This window comes from Acanthaster planci, linkage group LG02 (assembly GCF_054643075.1).
Source record: "Acanthaster planci isolate LZ-2023a linkage group LG02, COTS_SCS, whole genome shotgun sequence".
In the NCBI taxonomy this organism is placed as follows: domain Eukaryota; kingdom Metazoa; phylum Echinodermata; class Asteroidea; order Valvatida; family Acanthasteridae; genus Acanthaster; species Acanthaster planci.
The window spans coordinates 13,938,119-13,959,516 of NC_141778.1; the positions used below are offsets into that span (position 1 = coordinate 13,938,119).

General features: G+C 41.0%; 2 long non-coding RNA genes across 2 annotated transcripts in view; both read left to right on the forward strand.

Annotated features, from left to right (window-relative positions):
- The window catches only part of LOC110973217 (uncharacterized), an 87,129-nt gene that overhangs the window by 19,827 nt on the left and 45,904 nt on the right, over positions 1-21,398 (forward strand). The gene's annotated exons all lie outside the window — the stretch shown is intronic.
- Positions 13,579-18,066, forward strand: LOC147799925 (uncharacterized). The gene is made up of 2 exons (XR_015428321.1): positions 13,579-13,955; positions 15,950-18,066. It is a non-coding gene; the product is annotated as an uncharacterized LOC147799925 (long non-coding RNA).

The window sequence follows — 21,398 nt, forward strand, 5'->3', positions numbered from 1 at the left end:
CAGAGGCTAAAACGTCACTACTGTGGCGCTACTCGCTAGGCGTGGTGCGAAGTTATAGATGGCGCTCTGCCCAGTAACAGAGGCAGATGTTAGGCGTGCATAGCTGTGTGTTAATCAAGCGCGGCTGATAGGCTCCGCCTTGTGCGTAGTGCGATAGGGCAGCGGAAGTCACTGCTTGGTCACGTGAGCGCGTGCGCGGGCGTGGTCACAGCAGCACGAAGGCTATAAAAACGCGCGCAGGCGAGGTTTACTCGTTGAGTCCTAGCCTGATCAAGGGCTGACACTGAGGTAAGGATCAAGAATCTTAAGCAAAGGTTAAAGTCACCTAGCCTAGTGTGACTGTGCCTAAGTCCAGAGTGGTGCGTGTGTCGTTTAAGGATTCGGTGGGTTGAGGGGCTAATTGGTGATGCGGTATAGTTCCTGATAGGGCATATTGCTATCTCGTGACGTGAGTTGCGTGTAGCGCTAGCGCAGCCCTGACAATAAGCCCCGTAGACTTGCTAAAGTCCATGATTCGGCACTGGATGCCCACAACTAATTGTGGTGTTTGTGCCGGCCGACGCGCCGCGCCTCGAGGAGGAGGGCGCCCTCGCCTTCGTCGGAGGGGCGCGGCGTCACACTACTAAAAAGCGCACGATCCCAGGCTAAATGAATGTCATAAAGGCTAACTATAATGCCACACAGGCAGAAGTATCACAAACTACAAAACCAAGCCTTAAACATTAAGAATTAACAGTTTATCTTGGTCCAGATTGGCCCCCCACATCTCCGGCAGAATTCGTAGCGCTCTGCCAACACATGTTGCCACGCCCTCACTAGACACAGTGGAGAACAGTCAGGATGGAGAACATCTTGGCCGGACCAAAACGTTGTGAAATGACACAAGGAAGGGCGCTCTGGAAAAGTTAATAAATCAAACTCCAAAATGTTGTACAATATTGTTCCTAATAGCTGACAATTTATTAAAGTTGTAACCCTTCCAGAAAACATAAAAAAGTGACATTTCTATCAAAATATTGCAGAAATCTCTTCTCCCATAAATTACTCAAAAAATAAAACAGTTTATTTCTTACAGTTTGTGGCCTCACGGTTGTCTGCAGTCAGTCACCAGTTCTGAAGTCAGTCCGCTCAGAATGGGGGAAAGATGTTCATAAAAATGGCAACCCCAAAGAGAGCAAGGTCCTTTAGCAAACTTTTAGCTCGCTGGATGGAAGAGCTTGACCACTGGTGTTAAAATGCTAAACAGCAAGACAGCTGACTGACCATGGGTAGCACACCTTTGATTTATGTACACCACACTCTCTCACACTCCAGTGCACCCAGTGAAAAGACCACACCTACCTCAAACATCCCATCAGTTTGTATTTACCATTTAAATACAAGGTCCACAATCTAGCGCCCAAAGCACCTTGTGTTAAATGCAAATCGGTGGCATCAAAGACTGAAATGAATATTTAAATCCAGCAGCTTCCTTTTGTTGTAACCAAAATGGGGAAACACAATAAAACTGTACGTTAATGGGCTGAGATCTGACAATGATGGGTTCCAGGAAATACGTGTTGCTGTCACGAGGGATCCACTTAAACAAAATGAGAAAACGGAACTTTTTGCTACGAATTGTAATCGCTGGAGAGTAGCGTGTGTGTGTACCAAAACCCCAAACTGAAGTTCAACAGTGTGTGTGTACTTGTTAGGAGGGATGGGGATGCTGGATAACACAGGACACAAGGGTTTACTGAAATAACACTGCTCGTCATGTGTAATTCCGACCTCACACATCTTTACCTTATCAAAACTATTAACTCTTGTCAAGTTATCTAGTCAGGGTTCAGAAAAAAAATCAGTTTTCGCCCATGGACAACGCTGAACGGGTGAAGAATTATATTGACATCAACTTGTCTAACATTGGGGGCGCTCATGTAAACCTCTGACAATCGCGAAATTTAAAGCTTTGCCTGGGCCAACGGCCCTTAACCGACAAGTGCCAACTCTCCAGGCAGTAACCATCACTCGTATAGTGTAAGAGCCACCGAAGTCCCCCCAAACGGTTTTTATCTTTCCATTGCGTGTTTCGATCCACGTGAACGCTCTATTTAGTGTCGTCCCATCCAAACCTGTTCAGCTCTCCAGAACACTTCATCCAGCTGAACCCTGAGATTGCAAAGTTGCTCCCTCGGGTCAGAGTCTTCAGATATCAAGTGATAAAAGCAAAACCATAAGGCCCTCCAGGTTGTCATTAAAGCTCTAATGGAACAGGTGATTCGTAATTGAAGAGCCCCTTGCAATTGTCTTGGGAGGGTTGCTCAAGTCACAGAATCCTTCTCTCATCATTGGATTCCATACTTTCTCTTCCCAGACAAAAAATGTCTTTCGAAAATCCCATTTCTCCAGCATATGCGTTTGCTGTTGCCGTTGGCCTCAGAATCTTGGATCCTTATACACATTAGCTCTGTGTGTTATCTGCTCTCGCAACTCTCAAGTGTTGAAAACAAACTCAAAAGATATCCCACGCTTGGCAAACTCTCTAAAATTTTCGTTACCGGCTAAAGATATTTTTTGTTATTCGTTATGTGAGACTTGGGAGGGACTTAAGTCGATTTTCAGAACGCCTGTTGATATAACCGGCAGTTAACCACTTACAAACTTCCCCCCTTCTTACAGAATTTTCAAAACCCAACAACGATTACAAAAACAACTTCTCAAAGTAATTCAATCAGTGGAAGTGGGACACTTACTGTCAAATTCCCTGGGTTCGATTTATTCAATAAGAATCATATTTGTTCCAGACGGCCATTACATTCGCCTTTGCAATAATACGCAAAGTTTACATTGCCGGTCAATAGACTGGACGTGTTAGCAACAGACAGCAGCATGGAAACTGCAGCAAGATACTTGAAACTTAACAATTTAGCTCAAACTTACACTCTCTGGCGGTGTAGAGTTATCATTTTCCGGAGGCAAAGACGGAGGTAATCGCTTGTGTGTTGACGCACTTTGATTGATTAATTTCTCAAATCTGCTTTTCTAAAATTGCCCCTCCAAAACCTCCTTTGTTGTAATTTCGTTTTTGAGAAAAAAATCGGTTGTTTATCGCTCAGCTTCTTGTCAACGACCTGAGGCGGTCGTCTTCCCGGCTTATTTTGTAGACGAAGAAACTTAATACTGAAATTGGATTTGTCTGCTGTCGTTTATTTTCTTCGTTTTCCTTCCTTAGGCCTGCAGTTTTCTGCTGTACTAATTACCATGTGAATGAAATGTAATAAGATTTTCTCTTTGAGTAACTAGGATCGACCTAGCATTCCAAACTTCAAGTTTCGCACATAGTTCCTACGTGCGTGCAGAAAAAAAGTTCGTTTTTCGAAACGGGCAAAACTTTTCTCAGGATTTCTCTGGCTCAGTGTACTTAAACAGGAAACACGTTATTTTAAATATTTGAATAGAACTGCAGTGGGGTATGAATTAAGCATGAAGGTTGAATGGACTGGTTTGCTAATGGTATTTGAGGAACATCGAGGTGAAAAACACCTTAACTGAGTTATAATTAAGGGTTTTCAGGCTATCATGGAACTCTCTTACCATTAACTGGTCTGCTTCTGGGCTTGTTTTTTTTTTAATTCCAAACTATACAAGTCTTGATATAGAACGCAAATTGTGAAGACAAGAAAACTGAACTCAATGAACTAGTCTCGGCTTACGACCTTTCCTACGTAATGAACCTTATAGGTTTGGTTAGTTCGTCTAATTACGAGCTAGCTACGGCTGTCAAAGGGACTTCAAAGATCAAACACATTGCTTTGACGTAAAATGGTTATTTAACAGGGAATTGGTCATTGTTGCACATATCATGACAAACGTGGCAGCTTCGCATTTATAAAAAATCGTCAATTTGGGAGTTCAGTTCCACCGCAAGAATGCTCAGAGTAAAAAAAAATGCATCGATGAGGGCAGCAAACAAATCAACCGATTTACTGATGTCATAATACAGCTCTCATCCCCAGAGTTTCTTGGCTTTAATAGGGGGCTTTATAGCACAAGAACAGAGAAAAACTGGCAAAGTAAGTTAGATGTCATCCTCGGCAACTGACTACGGCCCTCTGCATGAAATTCAGCAGGACCTTAATTACTCCGGTGCAAATTGGGAGGGTTCAACTTTATCATACGACCCAGTGTTGATCAACAATGCCGATGGAAAAGCAATTCCCAGTCGCTCTCATTCTTCGACTTCTAGTAATTTACAGTTAAGTGCAAGTAAGCACAGCACTCACGCATGCGGGCGAGTTCGCCCTGAAATAATGAAACAGTCTTATGCTATTGCAGAGCCGAAGTGTGATGTCATCAAAACAGGCTTATTGGATGCTCCCAACGAATTTCGTTTTCAGTTTGCCTGATATAAAGGAGGACTTCAACTCGTGTTTTTGACGTCAGTAGTAATCTTTATTTATTTTGTACATAATAGATTGTTTTAAAAATGCATGTAATTAAAATTGATAAAAAGTGAAATTGTGAACTACCAATGTGAGTGATCTAAGGAAAATACCAAACTTGTGATTACTTTCAATGCCTGTTTAATCATACTCCAATGTACTCAAAAGCCGAATCACATGGAGTCGGTTGAAAATACCGTGCTCATCTATGGAAGCCCCAAGTTCGCAGCTTTGGGACGTCATCTTTATATGCATGATGCTATCTTCATCCGTTACCAAGAAATTCCAACATAGCCAAACCTGAAGTTACCTGGGTAAACCGCGGCTACATCAACACTCGTTGCGTGGGTGAAATCATTGAGTGTTCTAGAAAAGTTTGTTGTTTACTGCGTCACTTTTTCAATCAAATGGGTGACCAAGTGGGGAATTGTGTAACACAATTTTCAGCAAATACGCTTTGCAGCTGTCGCATTCATTTTGTCAGCTGAAGCCAGTTTAAGGCAGGCGCCGTGACATTTACTCGCAAACTTTCTGTACACCAAATGCTTAAGTACGACTTGTCACAACTTGTACAACTTGTCACCCCCATTCCTGCCCAGGGGAACACGAATGTTCTCTTTTGTTGAAATTTTCAACAGAACTACCTACTGGCGATAAATGACCGCAGTTTCCCACGCATACTTTCCCACATGACTGTCCAGGCATTCGTTCTGGCCCCCGCACATGTTTTGGGGCCCGTTCTCGCGAGGATTTCATTTGACAAAACAGTTTCAGATCGCGTTTTGCCCTGCGAGGTTTCCCCCTGATCTTTCTCTGCATCAGTTCCATTAAGTAACGGGGTGACTGACTTCAAGTAAGTCTAACGGAGGGGAATTACATGAGCCTCGTGTATAGCTCTCCGCTTCCGTGGTGAAAATGGATCAAGATTCCTGTGATACGTGGGAAGTTTTTAGTGTGGAAGATTTTCAGAAGTATACGCATGCTAACCATTACCAACACGCGTTCGAACACGCCGCCATATCAAGGGAGGGCGTCATAACCTCTTTCGAAGACTTCTAGTATAGCATAATGTAGTGGAAAAACTGACCACTGGCCGAAGAACAAATCACATCTTGCGCCGAGACCGCAAGAATTTGGCTTACTAAGACAAGGATTCACTCTTGCTTATAGGCAGGACGACGGCCTTCAATATCGACAATAGTTGGGACATCCTGCCATCAAAACTGGACAGTTTGAAAGATTTGGATAGATTACACATTTTGTCCCCGGTGAAATTAACAGTTGGCGGTGCCCTTTAACCTTCGGTTCAGATTTTGTGGAATCTTTTCCTTTTTTCGGTCTTTTCTCCAACACAGTTTGAGAAGTCCGGGCAAGAGACAAGTAAATGAGGACAAATTAATTATAAAATAGCACTAAACATTGTTAGATATCTGCAATACGGACAAATGGAAGTGTGGCGTTAATGGTCAAGCATAGGGTGTTTGAAGGGCCCTTTTAAATCTCGTTTTATCATTTGCAGGGCATTTCAATGCCTTTCTGACAGTGATCTGTAGATTTGCATGTTTAATTAAGGAACAGATATGATTTGATTTCAGAAAGAAAAATTTCATTTTTTTTAGCTTGTTCTGATCTAAAATTTGCCATTTTCTTTTAAAAATTGTCTTGGCTTAAGGTTTCTTTTTTATAATCATTTTTTGTTTCGGAACATGACTAAAGGCCTGCAGTCAAAGTTTTCCCACTTTCCTCTGATTAGGTAATGCTGTTTTCCTGAAATGACACCATTATGAATATTCATCTAAACTTTTTCATCCATATTACTACGTGTTACAACAATAAAAACAAGATCTGCTTGTTTTTATTGGAAATAAAAAGGAGGTATTGTTCAATTCGTAGACAATACTTCCATTAAAGTATGCATGAGGGTACATTTGATGTCACACAAGGCACTTCTTGTCAAAAGAGCATCATAACGGTACAAAATCAATTCTTTAGAATCACCCACCAACAATGTTTTGAAGAAATATATGCCACTACTTTGTCCAAACAAGCTGTGTAGTATGCAAACCAAGTATAAGGTGGAATCTACTACAACAAAAATGTATGTGTGCTACCTATATTGTACACAAAGCTTATGTAGACACTCCTGTACTGCCTTGAATGACATCACGCTTTGACTCATAAATATAGAAGTCTTCATTAGCATAAAATCCAAAATGTTGCCATTTCTCCCTCTGTTACAGAGGAGATAGAAGGTCATCTACATGACATGTAAATAAAGGTGTGCTGCATTATGTAACTAATAACAATCCTGTAGCAACCCTTCAAAATCTAGCATCTTCTCGGTGCAAAAGGCCGCGGGGAACTGTTGTAAGTGTATACATTTTACCTGACGCCTGTCATGTGTATTGATTATGGCTAAATTGTAGACAGTTTAAAAAATAGTTTTATGATATATTTTCAAGGGCATTCTAATCCGATAAAGATGTCAAGAGATCTTGGTGGGTTGACGCACCATTGGGTCTCCTAGCTCAGGCTCGAGCAGCAGATGTCATTGTACCCCGCCGGCGGCCATTGGCTTTTTCCACCTTCAGTAATCAATGACTGAGGACACTGGTTTGTGTTTCGGCCCTAAACTTTCCCAATTGAATTATAGCTTTCTCCTCTCTTTGCTTGATGTCACTTCTGGGAAATAACAGTGATGAAATGCAAGCAGCTTGCAATCTGCAGGGATGACATCCATCCACCAATACCTGCTGGCAACCTCGGGCACATGAGCCCGTATTCGCCGCGTCTCCAGCTCGATGTGGTTTTTCCTTGCCAGCCACTGTAACCGGCATTGTCCTGTCAAATGATTAGGTATCTCCTTCAGCTAAAAGGAGTTGCCTCTCCTCAAGAGTAATGGCAACGGCTGCGTAAAACGCTATACCGCTTCATCGTTCTGCTTTTATTCCAAAATCTCAGTGCATGTATTTTGTCTTTAATTCAACAAGGCTCAAAATAAAAAGTCGTCACATTGTGTCTTATTAATTGAGAAATCACAATTAAGATTGTTTGCATGCGATCGTAACGAACACAATGACGGCACGCAAAACGTCAAAACGCAGAGTTGCAGAACAAACAGGGGCTGCGTCATGTCATTCCACCCCTTCCAAATCAGACAAACTTGGGGCCGAAACTGGGAAAAAGAATTTGCATAAAAATGCCTTTTTAAGTGGCAATACTACTCCTTAAATCCAACCCATAGCCAAGTTTGATGTATTTTGTTTATAATGAGCTATTTTTTTGAAAAGTGGGCTGCATTGTTTATGTTAGTAATAAAAAGAAAATGGACAAAATGAGTTTTACTGAGTGAGGGGAACATTGTACGACTCAGCGACTCAACGCAGACAATAGACAAAGTTAAACCTCATCCAACTTTCCCGTCTGTACTGTCTGCATTGATGTTTACGTTAGTCGGGATACAGAAATTCCATATCAGTGCGCATCTTCGGGGACTGATCGGCGACGTTCTCTGCGTCTCCTTACGTCGATATAGAAACCATGGCTGTAGGCTCAAAATGAATACTTTACTTCGAAAGTTCTCTAGAACTTTCTTGGCATAATTAATGTTACCGTTGAATAATTTGTCCAACCTATCGTGGACATCAGACTGCAGTGTTACAGTTAAGCTTTATTCACTTTACTTCTTCGGGTAAAGCTGAACACGAGGCTGTGTTAGGGGGCGTCATATCCCATTGCAAGTATATCACCTTACTGATGATTGGCTTTGACAGCATCGGAGCGGATGTAGGTGTTAGCTTTTAAAGAGTTGAAAAATGCGTAGATAATAATAATTAATTAGCAGACAACATCATTATAGGGGATGATCAACTGATGTTTTCTTTTGCCCATGGAGTGCATTCTACCATATTTTATAATTGAATGATGGCCAACAGTGTGGCCAATTGACACTGCATTGGAAGCTCCGTGGGGTCCAACGGCAGCTGCGTAAGCACCCGGGCTGCACGTGTGACGTTGCCCCTGCTTATACTGCCTGTTTCTCACTGTCTCGACCCGGTCGTTGGTCCCTTGCGCACTTTGTGTATCCCTTCGGACCCCTGCAGTTCCGTGGAATCTGTGTAATTGTTCGAGACGCACTCAATATCTTATCAATCAAACGGACGACAACTGTCCCTTCGAACATTCCTGCAGCATCCCCTCCCAAAGATCAGTCATCAGAATTGAAGAGCTGTTTACCATAAAATAGTGCGTGGCTCATTTACTTGTTACAATCGCCAGAAAGAAAGTAAGCTATTTTTCGGGGGTCATTCAGATTTTGATTTTATGTCCAATTGTTGCGGAGAGGCACAAACAAAAGTAAGCTGTTTGATTATTACTGAAGTACAGTAAGCGTACTTACCTTTAGAAACGCAGTCAGCGTCCCATTCATAAAGTTCATCATTAATGACAAGGCAAATAACATCAACTGATAAAAAAAAGCTAAGCAAGCAATGACGCAAAGGAGTAAATTAAATACCAAGCCTGCAAAACGTAATTGTTATTGAGCAAAAGAGTGGCCAGCTATAATCGGTCGAAAATAATTACAAAAGCCATGCAGTTCAAACAAGCTTCGCCCAGCCAGTGACCCACAATCTGCTCCGAGCGGGAAGCGTATTAATTTACACCCCGTAGCCTAGGGTTTTTCGCTCTGGTACCGCAAATTCACGCTTGAAAAGAGACTAATGCTGACTAAACCAGTCAGAGCGAGCGCGCGAAAACACGAAACGATGGTGCCGGTGCTTATACTACAACAAATAAATATCTGTATTTAGTTCCGATAATTGATACTTCAGAGACGGTAAACCAATGGATTGTGGCAGTATTGGGGTGATTCCTCTGATGGCCAAGATATTTCTTTGGTGTGTTTGAAAACAGCAGAATTTTAATCTCCACCGTGATCGCTGGCTTGATAAGCTAGGTTAGCCAAACTCACGCAATGTTTTTTAGCATTATTATTATTTCGGGGGAGGGGGATAAAATACAAGTGCGATGTGACAAACATTATGAACAATTTAGGTGGGTCACTAATGAGGGTTGTTTTCAAGCAGATTGAGATTTCCAGCCCTTTCGTCTATCTTATTGCATTTTTTTTGTTTCTTTTCCGTTATAAACAAATCAATGTTTCAAAATATTTTACTCGAAACGTGTTCATGTTGTTCTTAAAGCCTTGATTGCAACCTCGTCTGCGTCATTTCATCTAGGCTTGTTCAGCTTACAGAGTCGAACAAGCAGACGGATTATGGCTTTGCAGCAAAGTGCGTCAATAATGCTTCATATACCTACGGTAAAGACTCCCGATATCAAAAATTTTTACTGCTAGCTGTACACTGTATCGCATAGAAAAGAATGATATCAAAAATTCTAATCCTTGGTGCGCCACTGCCTGTATGCATTTGAAGCATGAAAGAAGGGAAACGGTCGAAAGACTCAATAAAATTTTTACTCATTGTGAGCCTTGTATTTCGGTCGTGCAATTACGTTTAGGGCCTAATTTGTTCACGTTTTGCATTGCGTAGGCCTACCACGATTCCTAGCGGAGCTCTCACATAACATTTATGCGGAATCTCAAGCTATGCAATAACGAGACGTCTTCCAGTTTTAGTGACATGCATTGAAATCCTTAAACTGTCTTAACAATTATGTCATGTTTCCGCCCCCACGTTAAATCCCATGCGTTCGTGTACGTACTCAGCACTGGTTTCTTTTCATGCGCGAGTTGACACCACCACAGAAAAACCCTAGGCTACGGTGTAAATAAAAAATACGCGAGCGGGAACAAAAGAGGGCGTGATTTTAAATGAAATTGACAGTCCTTTGGTACGAACTCAACGCATACAGGTTGCATTACACAAAATATGCACCTATAAAAAAACACTGCAAAATTAGCGCTGCCTGTCGACTCTTCGGAAGAGGTTGGCCTCCATTTTTTCACTGGGAATTCAAGATTATGGGCAGAAATTCAAGATTATGGGCACAAGATCACTTTTCATTTCAATTTTATGGGGGTTAGCTACGATTTTTATTTATTCACCTTTCCCCGAAGAAACTTCAATTCAAGGCACTTCAATTCAGGGCGGATAGACATTTATGACGATGCTGGCTTGTTTGTCTTGTTCCCTGTAAATCCATTGGATAAAGTGATAATTCCTCACATATTGATAAAAAGGAAAAGGCTACTTTTCAAACCAGCCTCAGTTTGGTTACGTCGTGCTCTGAGTGATAGAACGAAATAGCACCTCGACACCATACACGATACCATCCCTGCCCCGCCCAGGCAGGTAGGTCGGTGCACAATCCAGGGAAATAGGCTTCATCATCAGGGGCCGTCTCAGTAAAAGGTCCAGTCCCACAGCTGTGGCAGCCTCGGCCACTGTAGGGCGATGGAGAGGGAGCAGACGGGTAGAAAAACTGAACCAACGCTCACTTTTTCAAAACACACAAGTCATACTGAGTGTGCGTACTGACTGAGGCCGAAATAAAAAGCAATCAGGCCTAAATTATCATTCTAGCCAAAATGCAAGATGTAGCCTATACTTGTGCGGGTAGGCACGGGAAAAGTAGCTGACTTAACATGTTCGTAACAATCAAATCTGACAGTTTTTTGGAAGGTAATGCATGAATTTCTTCAGAAAGGAACTGTGGAAGCTGGTTTTGACAACAGTGCCCCCGTAATCCAACGTCTCAATGTGAAGCTTGTACAGTGGTCACTTCAGATACAGAAATTATAATCATCTGCTATAAATATACCGTTTCAGTAGCATATTAAAAACACCTACAAACGGGTTTAAAGGACGCTTTCAATCCGGGATAGTGGTCCGCTCAAACAGTTGCCGATATCGAATTTGCTTGTAGGCAGAACCCAATGCCCTACATCTAAATGGGCATTTGGAACTGATGTCCCTGATGTTCTGAGGTCTAGTCTAGTCACGATAGGGTTGCAGTAACATTTGCACTGATTGCACTGATACTTCTTGCTAATGAAACCAAAACAAGGCGTTGGCACGACTGGAAACGTGCCGAACTCTATGTCTTCCTCTTTAACCGGTCTGGTCTCGGGGCAAAACCGCTGTATTTGGGGGTAGTGTCGATTGTTATTAGCCGAAAGTGTGAAACATTATTACTTTATTTTTCTTTTAAGTGTACATTCCGGCAAGGGCCGAAACATGATATTTCTGAATGTGATGACAGAAGGTTATGCTTCTTCGGGGTGACCCTTCTAAGTCTCTCTGGAAACTGCCCTCTTTTTTATCTCTGTACTGCAAAACTCTGGTGTTAACAAATAACATCAATGGTGTGGAATTTTATTATTTACTGGTGTTTCTTTTAGGCAAGGCGCGCTTTTGGTGCTAAATAACACCAGGCAAGAAATAAAAGAATTTTTCACCAGTTGTAGTGTTCAATTTTAACACCACGGGGGAATTTATTTATTCTAAATTGGCGTTTAGTTTTGGCATTTGGTGTTAAATAACACCAATTTTTGGTGTTTGACTTCAACAACAAAAACAGGAATGAAGTAATTCCCAAATGACTGTTATTTTGGGCAAGGAATTTGGTGTTCGGTAACACTGTTATTTGGCATTACGAGGATCAACACCTATACTGGTGTTAATTTTAATATCCCGCATGATGTCATCTCAACTATATATAGTGCTCCTTGAGCATTGTTTTGCTTTGGTGTGACAATACCTGGAAACTGAGGAACTTATACAAAAAGTTAAATTTCAAATAACGAAACTATTGACAACAGGATATTTAACTTGATCATGTCTGTATTGCTAAGTATAATTTGAAATCTAAATAAATTATAGTACAGACTAATATTTCAGAATAATACAATTATAATTATATTATTCAGTGCTACAGAGAATGCAGTGAAACTCTCTAAAGGGGTTTAACTTCTTACGTTTTGTCTTGTGCAGGACATGATCAGAGATGTCTTTCGACGGAGTGAACTTTTTGAATCACGGTTCAAGTCTGAAGAATATCAATCATTTTAAGCCACTCATCAGGTCCCACAACTTCTGCAAAGTTGCCCTTGCACATTCCAAATTTTCTAACGGGGGAGGGACGGGGTATGGACCTCTACTGGGAGGAGGTACCCCTCTTGCCTACCGCTGTGACGCCCCTGGGTGGCCTACTATCCTACTACAGGTATTTGCCAACGAGCATTCTGTGACAATACATTGGGAAAGGATTTCAATTCCTTTTTTCAGACATGTCGTCACCTACATCACGAACAAACACTTAGGTACAAGTGTGCGTCAGTTCGTGAAAACAGCGCTGTCGAAATTTTCGGTTTCACGAACTAGCACCCAGTAGTGCGTGCGCACACCGCACACTGAAGCGAAATAGACTGATTTTCGTTTTCATGAACATTGAAAGGTTTGACGATCATTAAATCCAACCATATACTTGGTACCTCACTCCAAAATTTAATTAGAATTCGTTTTAACTACTAAGACAAAGATTGGTTTTAGTTTGTGAAAGCGAGATTGCAACTAGTGCGCACTGGAAGTGTCGCACTTGCACTGGGCACTACTTCGTGAAAATGAAAATCACTCTGTTATCTAAAATGCGCGCACAATTGAGATCACCTCGCGCACAACTGAGTGTTATTTGCGGTGCCAGTGACGGTGTGATAATACAGGCGCTTCACAATAGCGCGCCTCCAAGAGTGTGCAACTCGTTGACCATTCACAATGCGCGAAATCTGTCGACGTTAATGTGCGTTTGGAAACTTAAGGGTCGACAGATTTCGTGCATTGTGATTGATCAACGCATTGCAAACTTGGAGGCGCGCTGTTGTGAACCGCCCGTATTAACACCACAGACATATAAAGGCATAGACCGCCAAGGTGCTATTCAAAACTACAGGGGTTTTTCGTGATCTGCGCGGCGCCGGACTAAAATCAAAACCACGGGCAAATTCACCCCTCAGTATAGGGAATTTACGCATAGTTGAAGAATTCCAGCCATAAAATTCTATGAAGCAGTTTTTGGATGGTAAAAACCCCTTTTTTACTTAATCTGGCCCATAGACATTCACAACAATGCGGTTGCACCTGCGAAAAGAATAGATAGCCCCGAAGAGCAAAAAGAGGTGAACGTATTTGGAAGCACATGTAAACAGATACAGGCAATCTAAGTGCGTTGCGCGTAATGCGTACTGAACGCGCTGCCATCCAACGTTCCGCCCATTGTTTGCCCATACTTTTCAAAATCACAGTTATACGCGCAAATCTGGTGGTCTTTGCGTTTATAAGTCTGTAATTAACACGGATCAGACGAAGGAATGGTTGTATGAGCCACCAACCAGCCCCGTGTATCCGCCTTCAGCCACGAATTTGGCAAATGCGCAGATGGCCAGATATTAACTACATCAGACATGTCTTTTAGTCGGAGCCTAAGCATTTAGGTTACACTTGGACTTGTATTTGTTAAACATTTCCGTCGTCCCAGCTCCAATGAAAGCGTGAATTCAATGCGAAAGAGGTATGTCCATCTTTCCAATTTAGAAGAGCTGTTTCTCTTTCTTCTGCAGAAAACGGGGACAACTTTTCAGTTTGTAATACATGTTTTTCTTCATGTGTACCTACACAATATTAAGGGTAGAGTATCGTGTTCATGCAGTGAAAAGAGATAATCTTTGAAACAGATTAATAAAGATTGCTCTGTATCTTCATTCAAAACGTTGGAATTCAACACTTCTTTTTCATGTAACCGATCTGTGCAGACGGGAGGTGCTTATTCAGACGGAATTTTGTTGCATAGAAGCGCTTCACATTGACTTTCATAAAAATGAATATAAGAAGAACGTGACTTCTTGACTGGACCGACGAGAGTTTTGTTCAGTCACGAACATGAAGAATTCACCACTACGCAGACCCGTGCGCTCTTTTCAATTCGATTGAAACAGAACTTGCTGCTTATCACCGATGTTACTGAACGATTGAAAAGTACAGTAGAAAGTCAGTGCCTTCTGAAAACGTTAACACCCGTCGCACATTTCTCAAGGCCAATCTCATACACCAATCCAACCATCATATGTTTGTGTAGCAGTGAAGCGATGTTGAGGTGGGGTGTCATATCATCGGTTAATCAGGCCGCCCGAGGTCAACACTGAACAACCCACAGGGATATGCGTGCAATATTGTCACGAGCTTTCCCCTGAGGCTGGAATTCAATTGTGACCCTTTTGACTGCAGCTTGATTGAAAAAACGACTATTAATGGACTTCAAGTCAGTTAATAGTTTAATCCGATTTCAAAGTTGAAAAAAAATGCCAATCAGGAATGACTTTGTCATGAAATTATGATAATTAATTATAACTAACCAATATTATTGACGGCTGTGGACGGAAAGTTGAAAATTTATGAGGCAAAATATTCAACGCTACAAAGAAACATGAATATACTATACAAACTTAATATAACCAAAAATACACATCATGTATCTGCTTGTCAATTTGGGAAAAGTAGTATGAGTTCAAAAATTGCCTAATTTGATACGAACCCCTTAATCAGAATGATTTGAGTATTTCATAACTGACATAAACAGCACGCATATATATATAAGACTTGAAAAGTACCCCTGTTCACTGTTTGGCGGTGATTGGGAATTGAGTATTTTAGAGGGTCTTGGTGTTCCGATTTATTCCGCTGTCAATATTGAATTAAATACCTTGTCCTCTTTACTCTGTCTTTAAATTCTCTAAATTTCCAAATTGCTAAGAAATTTTAGCTGTTAATGAATTTAACGCTCTGGATACCAAGGGTGATGAATGTACTCCCGCAATTTTGTTCAGTTAGGACAGGGTAGTCCGTCCTGGTATGAAATTCTAGATCACCTTTTTGTTTCTTTTTTGAACTCTTCAGAGCAATGCTAGGTGAGCAAGTATGGTATTGCAGGTCTGAATACTGTCTGCCTAGTGTTACTTGTGTCACCATGAGAAAAGGCAGAACTCGTCATCCTAAAAATTATATCTCGCGATCTGAAAAGACACTAATGATAGACAGGATAGGATGACACACTATACTACAGAGAAAGATTAGTTCAAACCAGCCAGTGTTAGCACCTGCGTATCTTGTCAGATGCGTATCCAGGCCAGCATTTTTCTCTCTGCGAGGATAACCATTAATAAATTTGTATCTAAGATGCCTTTCCGCAGATACTTTTTTTAAATGTCCCATTAGCTGACAAATTTGCAGACTGTGTGTCGAAATTGATTTTGTTAACATTTTCAGGAAACTAAGTTAAGCATTCTCTGTATTTAAATTTGGAAACAATTTCTTGGTCGTCTTTTGTGTTGTCTTCAGCGATGTCCCTTGACTTTTACCGATGGTAAACTGTAACTACATTTGAGACCGTCGTACCAGACGACGGGTGCAGTCTATTTACTAATATCTACTGGGCCTCTAAGATACACAGGCGTTTATTGATGTACGTGCAAGCCCTAAACAGGTTTTCTCTAATGTTTGTATGCTCAGGTCGTCGTGTTGGCAATTTGTTCGTGTTTACTGAGGACTTCTCTTTCCACCAGAGCGATTCTCCCCCGCTCAGCACGGGCAAACAGCGACTAAAAAGGTTCTCAGCCGGTGAAACCTTTTGTTTGTTTCACGGTGGGATTCACTGTCTAATGCCTTACCTTTGATTTAGAATCCTTTATTTTTTAAAAGAATCCGTCTCCAGTTCAAGACTAATTTACTTATACTTTGGCGGCGCTATTCAGATTTCCTGTCTTTAACCACAAACGTGTATAATTTTCGAATGGAGCTTTTCGAATTCACGAAAAAGACATGTTATGACATAAAACACCTGGCACTATAGTGTAAGAGTTAATCGAATCGTGAAAACGCATGTTCATTTGAATGAAATACTAAAAGTGTAGGAAAAATATTGACTGGAGAAACCACAACCAACGGAACTGTATAATTAAAATCTTACCTTGCCTAATTAATGCAAAGTAGGTCGGTAATTTGATTGTAATTTAGTGTGTTCAATTTTGAACTTGTAACATATCTGAAACCTCTTGATAAGCCATATTTCATCTGTTCTGTTTGGTTTGAGACCTTTCAATATATTTACGAATCGAATTCGTTTTTCAGTACAGAATATCAGACTGATTTTTGCTGGCTTTACTTGCGGTTAACTTTGTGATACGGCGCGCGACAACCCCGCCCGAGATGTTGATTATCGGGTTTCTTGACTTAACCTACTTCACTCTGTCATGGTCGCTAAGGGCTGTTGCTTAGAATACTGGTAGCATCTTTATATCAGTTACCTATCGATATAAAAGCTTTCCACTTTCTAAATCTATAAATATTTTCTACATGTACATATACTTTGTACCTTGTCCAGCCGATTTTCGCTGAATCATTTTTATCGATTTGAAAGACAACTGAATCAGCTTGGTGTGAATGCTGGGAACCATATATCCTCGTGTACAGTATCTTGAAATTTACACGTGCACACGTTGAGTGAGTTAAGACAGTCCAAAAAATGGTTTCCGTTGGTATTGTTGCATGTTCACCTCAGAGATATATATGCACTTTAATGTATGGTAATATCTGGTGTTTAACAATGTAGCCTGAGAATAGTTGTGGTGTGGTTTTTCTTTATAATTATTCAAGTTGTCTGGTACATCTTCACTGAATTCTCTATCCAGAAATCGTCAAGTCGTCATCCGTGTTTATAAATTCGGCATCAGTTCCATTCCGTTTCATTTACCTCATTCGCGTGTCTGTCAGGCAAGTGTAGGCTTCCATCAACCTTTGTTTGCGCTTTCACAATCACAGTGCTCGCTTTGCACGGCACTTTAAGAGCTCTGGGAATTCATATTCCCCTAGGTAACTTGAACGAAACTAACCTCGTCCGAATATACATTTTCCAGAACATTATTAACTGAAGGCAATTGGATCAAAACTGAACTGTGACTCCCCTTGAGGATCTTATGAGGTCATTGAGACTTTTTGGTTCTCTTCAACGTCTGAATTGTACGGGGCGTAATACCTTTACTTAGCTTGTAGGCTAAGCATGATTTTTGAAATTATACAGAGCTTACAGGTATCATACGTGCCTGCTGTATCTGCATTTATATCGTTCACTCAGTCCTGGAGTTTGATATACTTTAGTGTAAGATACAAGAAGTCAGTCCAATCTGTAAGTATAAGAACTGATATCAATCTCGTATCGGTGTTCACAGTGTTACTCGTGTCCGATGAGCATGTCCGTAATACTGTAAAAGTAGATATTATCAAAAGGTTTTTACAAGGGAGAAGATGACATTCAGCTCTTTTAGTTGCTGGCAGGCTGAGTCAGGATTAGTTAGCTGAAAAAAAGCCGTTTGTCTTGACCGACAGAGCAATAAATCTACGCCCAATGCGTCCCCTCTTACAAATGCATTTCCAGAGGTTATGCCTCGCGTATCTGATTTTTCCTTTTTCTGGCAGAGAGGACAGCTACCACTGTACTGACGATCAGGGACGTGGCACGGTAATAAGTTGCTATGGTAACGTGGAAGGAGATGGGTAGGCCTATACTGCATTATTACATTTGTACAGAGCAGTAATTTATTGAACGTGTAATAAACAGAGCTTTCCAGATACAGGTGTAATTTTATAAACCCCTTATGTTCATTATAGCGGGCTGATTTATGTCACATTTTTAAAGCTTTGAAAAGTGCTGCTCAGTCAGGATTACAGAGCATACCGGCATACACCTTCAGAAATTTCCAGCCATTTCTTTCCTGTGGCGGTCCTTTCTTGGCAGGTGATTATAAATGCCAAGTTTGTGTCGCTTGTAATAATCCCTCTCATTTCCTCTGCTCCACGGCTGTTTGTACGGGTACTTCCATGTAGTGCCTAAAGTTCCTGTTTTTAAAGATTGATTATGCACGCCGCGCAATCTGGCACACCATCAGTCACACGCGCACAGCCTTGAATAATGCAAGGTCCAGCGTAGTACAGGTCAGTGTCTTCCCATTATTATGCGTTACCCTAACCTGTCGTTACTCTTCAGAATGACATTTCATATATCATGCGAGCAGACAAAAATCGTTCATTGTCATGTTTGTCTTTCCCTACCTGTTCGGGCATATTTTGTATAATTACATCATATTGAGTCAACGTTATCTCTTAATGCAAGGAAAACAATGACAACCGCCTACTGCCTTTGGTTTCCCTTATGTAGGCTTTCAAAACTGAGTTGCGTTATCAAGACTCTTCACTGGGTCTAGCGAAAACATTTCACCTCCTTCAGCCTTGCCCATGATCCAGTCTTCCAAGGGGACTTTTGTGTAACCGATGTTGGTGCTTAATTATGGTGATACACTCTGCGTATTAAACCCAGGAATGTAAACGCAAGAATCAAAAACCAAAGGAAGGTGAATAAAATTCCTGCTATCGACCAAAATCCTTAAAGTAATGAAATGAATAAAAAACGACAAAATGCACAGTACAGCATAAAACCGAACCCGAACCCAAAACGAAAACCAAAACCCCTAAACCAAACAAAGCCTAAATAAAACGATAAACCAACAATAAAACTAAATCCACCCCCCAAATCTAAACTAATACCCAAACCCAGTACCCAAAACCCAAGACGCCGAATCCCAACACCCAACATCCAACACTCAAAACCAGCTGAAAGACCAGTGCCAAAAATCAAACCTAAACCAAGCCCCAAACCAACATCAAACAACCGACCACCAAAAGAACGATTGATTCTCGACCGTTGGTTGGCAAGTATGACTGATAAGTCCCAGTGGTTTGGCTAAATTGCTTTTTGGATGCGATTTGATCTTTCCAGGTTTTGATAAGGATTTGTAAGCGAATATAACTGATTTGCATGAGATGGGCGAACGAAATACATGGCACACAAAGAATTTTAATCTTACGTATGTTACCTCCTGTGCCTTTGTGCACAAGTTAGTTGAGAGTTAGAGCATGCGCACTCAATCACTTTATAGTGGAGGGAGGCGACGTGGGACATCGTTACGACACTTCTTTTCGTTGATGGAGACCATAATTTATTTTTAACAAAATACCAACAAATATAATTCACGGAGATAACCTGATAACTTAAACTTGATTAAACAACATTCTACCACCGTTCTATATCATGAACCCAGGTGCACAAAATTCGAAACAAATTCTGAAAAGTGATTGAAAAAAATTGACACAAGAGCATTTGAAAGAAAATACGGCTTTCCCATTTTAAAACCGTGTGTATCAAGACCCGATAAAAACATCGGTAGTATATTCAAGTTATTGTGAATTGACTATTTTGCACGAGAATCATTTGTCCGTAGTAGTGCATATATACGTGCGTTGATAGACGCACATGTGCACACATAAATCATGGCCGACCATCAATCGACAGAGAGCCAAAGTTGAAATTGATAGAACTAACAAAGGATAATTCGCAGTAGCTTAAATATAACATGGTATCCTTTTTCGGAAACTCTTTTAATTACAAAGACACGCAGCATCCGTGGAAAAACTGGATAACAACTCAAACTTAATTTTAAATCGACCTTTTTCTACATTCGGAAATGTATCGTACACGGACATCTTTCACCCCATTATCTCAGAAATGTCTGCGCTTATGGTTAACAAGATATATATTTCAAAATGAAATCTGAAACCTTATTTTGTTTTTCTGGTATAAATGCAGCAATTTTTTTACACAATGAAGAAGATCTCCGCAGGTAGATTTTGGTAAAGTTGTTTGCCGGCGTCGCCATTTTAACTGGCAACAGAAAGTGGCCACAACTTTGCCTAATTTTAGCGCATGCGTACAAACTAAGTGGAAGGGGTGAACATACGTGCTCCCAACTCGGGAGAAACAAGTTCATAACAAATACGATCATGCATAAAAGTTGTGTTCCAAAAGTTTCAATAGACATACTCAGAGATTTAACGGGTTTATAGTTGCCATGGAGCTGTTACTTCAAATGACTTTTTTCGGATGTTAAAAATCTCATTTTCCCGTCTTTTATCCCGTAAACAATATTGTTACAACTGGCTTTTCCTGTACGTTGAAGGCAACGTGTGTGAAAAGCGCACTACCCTGAATATTTTATGAAGGAAAATGTAATGTGCGACACACTATTTTTCAAAAAGGGAAATACCTCACTTTCACTTATCAGATGCATATCCGAATTCCATGATGCGTATTGAGCCCATATAATTACACTGACACAGGCCCACCTGTACACAAAATCGTTTCATATAATGTTTTCGCTTTCGTGTTGTAGACCTTTCTTGTGCTGCATCACTGTCGCACTTTGCAAAGTACGGTGCCAGAGAAAAATTAAAATACAAGGACTCACAAAATGGTAAATTTCACGAAACTAATGCAGAACGTAACTTATAGGCACTATACTACAAGTGCTGAAGACAAACAGCCCCTCTTTCAAACCAAATTTAAAGCAGACGTGCATATGATGCGAAATTTTGCCGACTCAAATGAGGAACACTCTTCGTGAAGGAAAGGAACTAGGCTATAAGCCCCAACGGTGCAATAATCAAATACGTGGATTCCAGAAATCGATCTTAGCAGAGAAAGTTGGAACCAAATATATCACATTGACATAAAAGTGAAACTTTGAATCGATGCGGCATTAATAAGTTGCAGCCTTGAAAGCAGGCTGCCGCGACATGTCGATACTTATTCATTTACCAGCTTAAAGGAACGTGTTGACTTTGTCAAAATGTGATTTCAAAGAAGCCTACAAGGCTGGACACAGGTGCCCACCGTAAAGTCCATCGAGTTCTGGCGCCAATGCCCATACTTCCGCCTGCCCAATAAAAGCCCGCGGTAAATTTAATAACGGCTACAAATTTCTGCCACTCATAGCGACAGTGGCTTCGTTGCACGCCGTGTGATAACGGTAATTTGATCGTGTTTTTGTCCCACGTGTCTAAGCCCCGTACA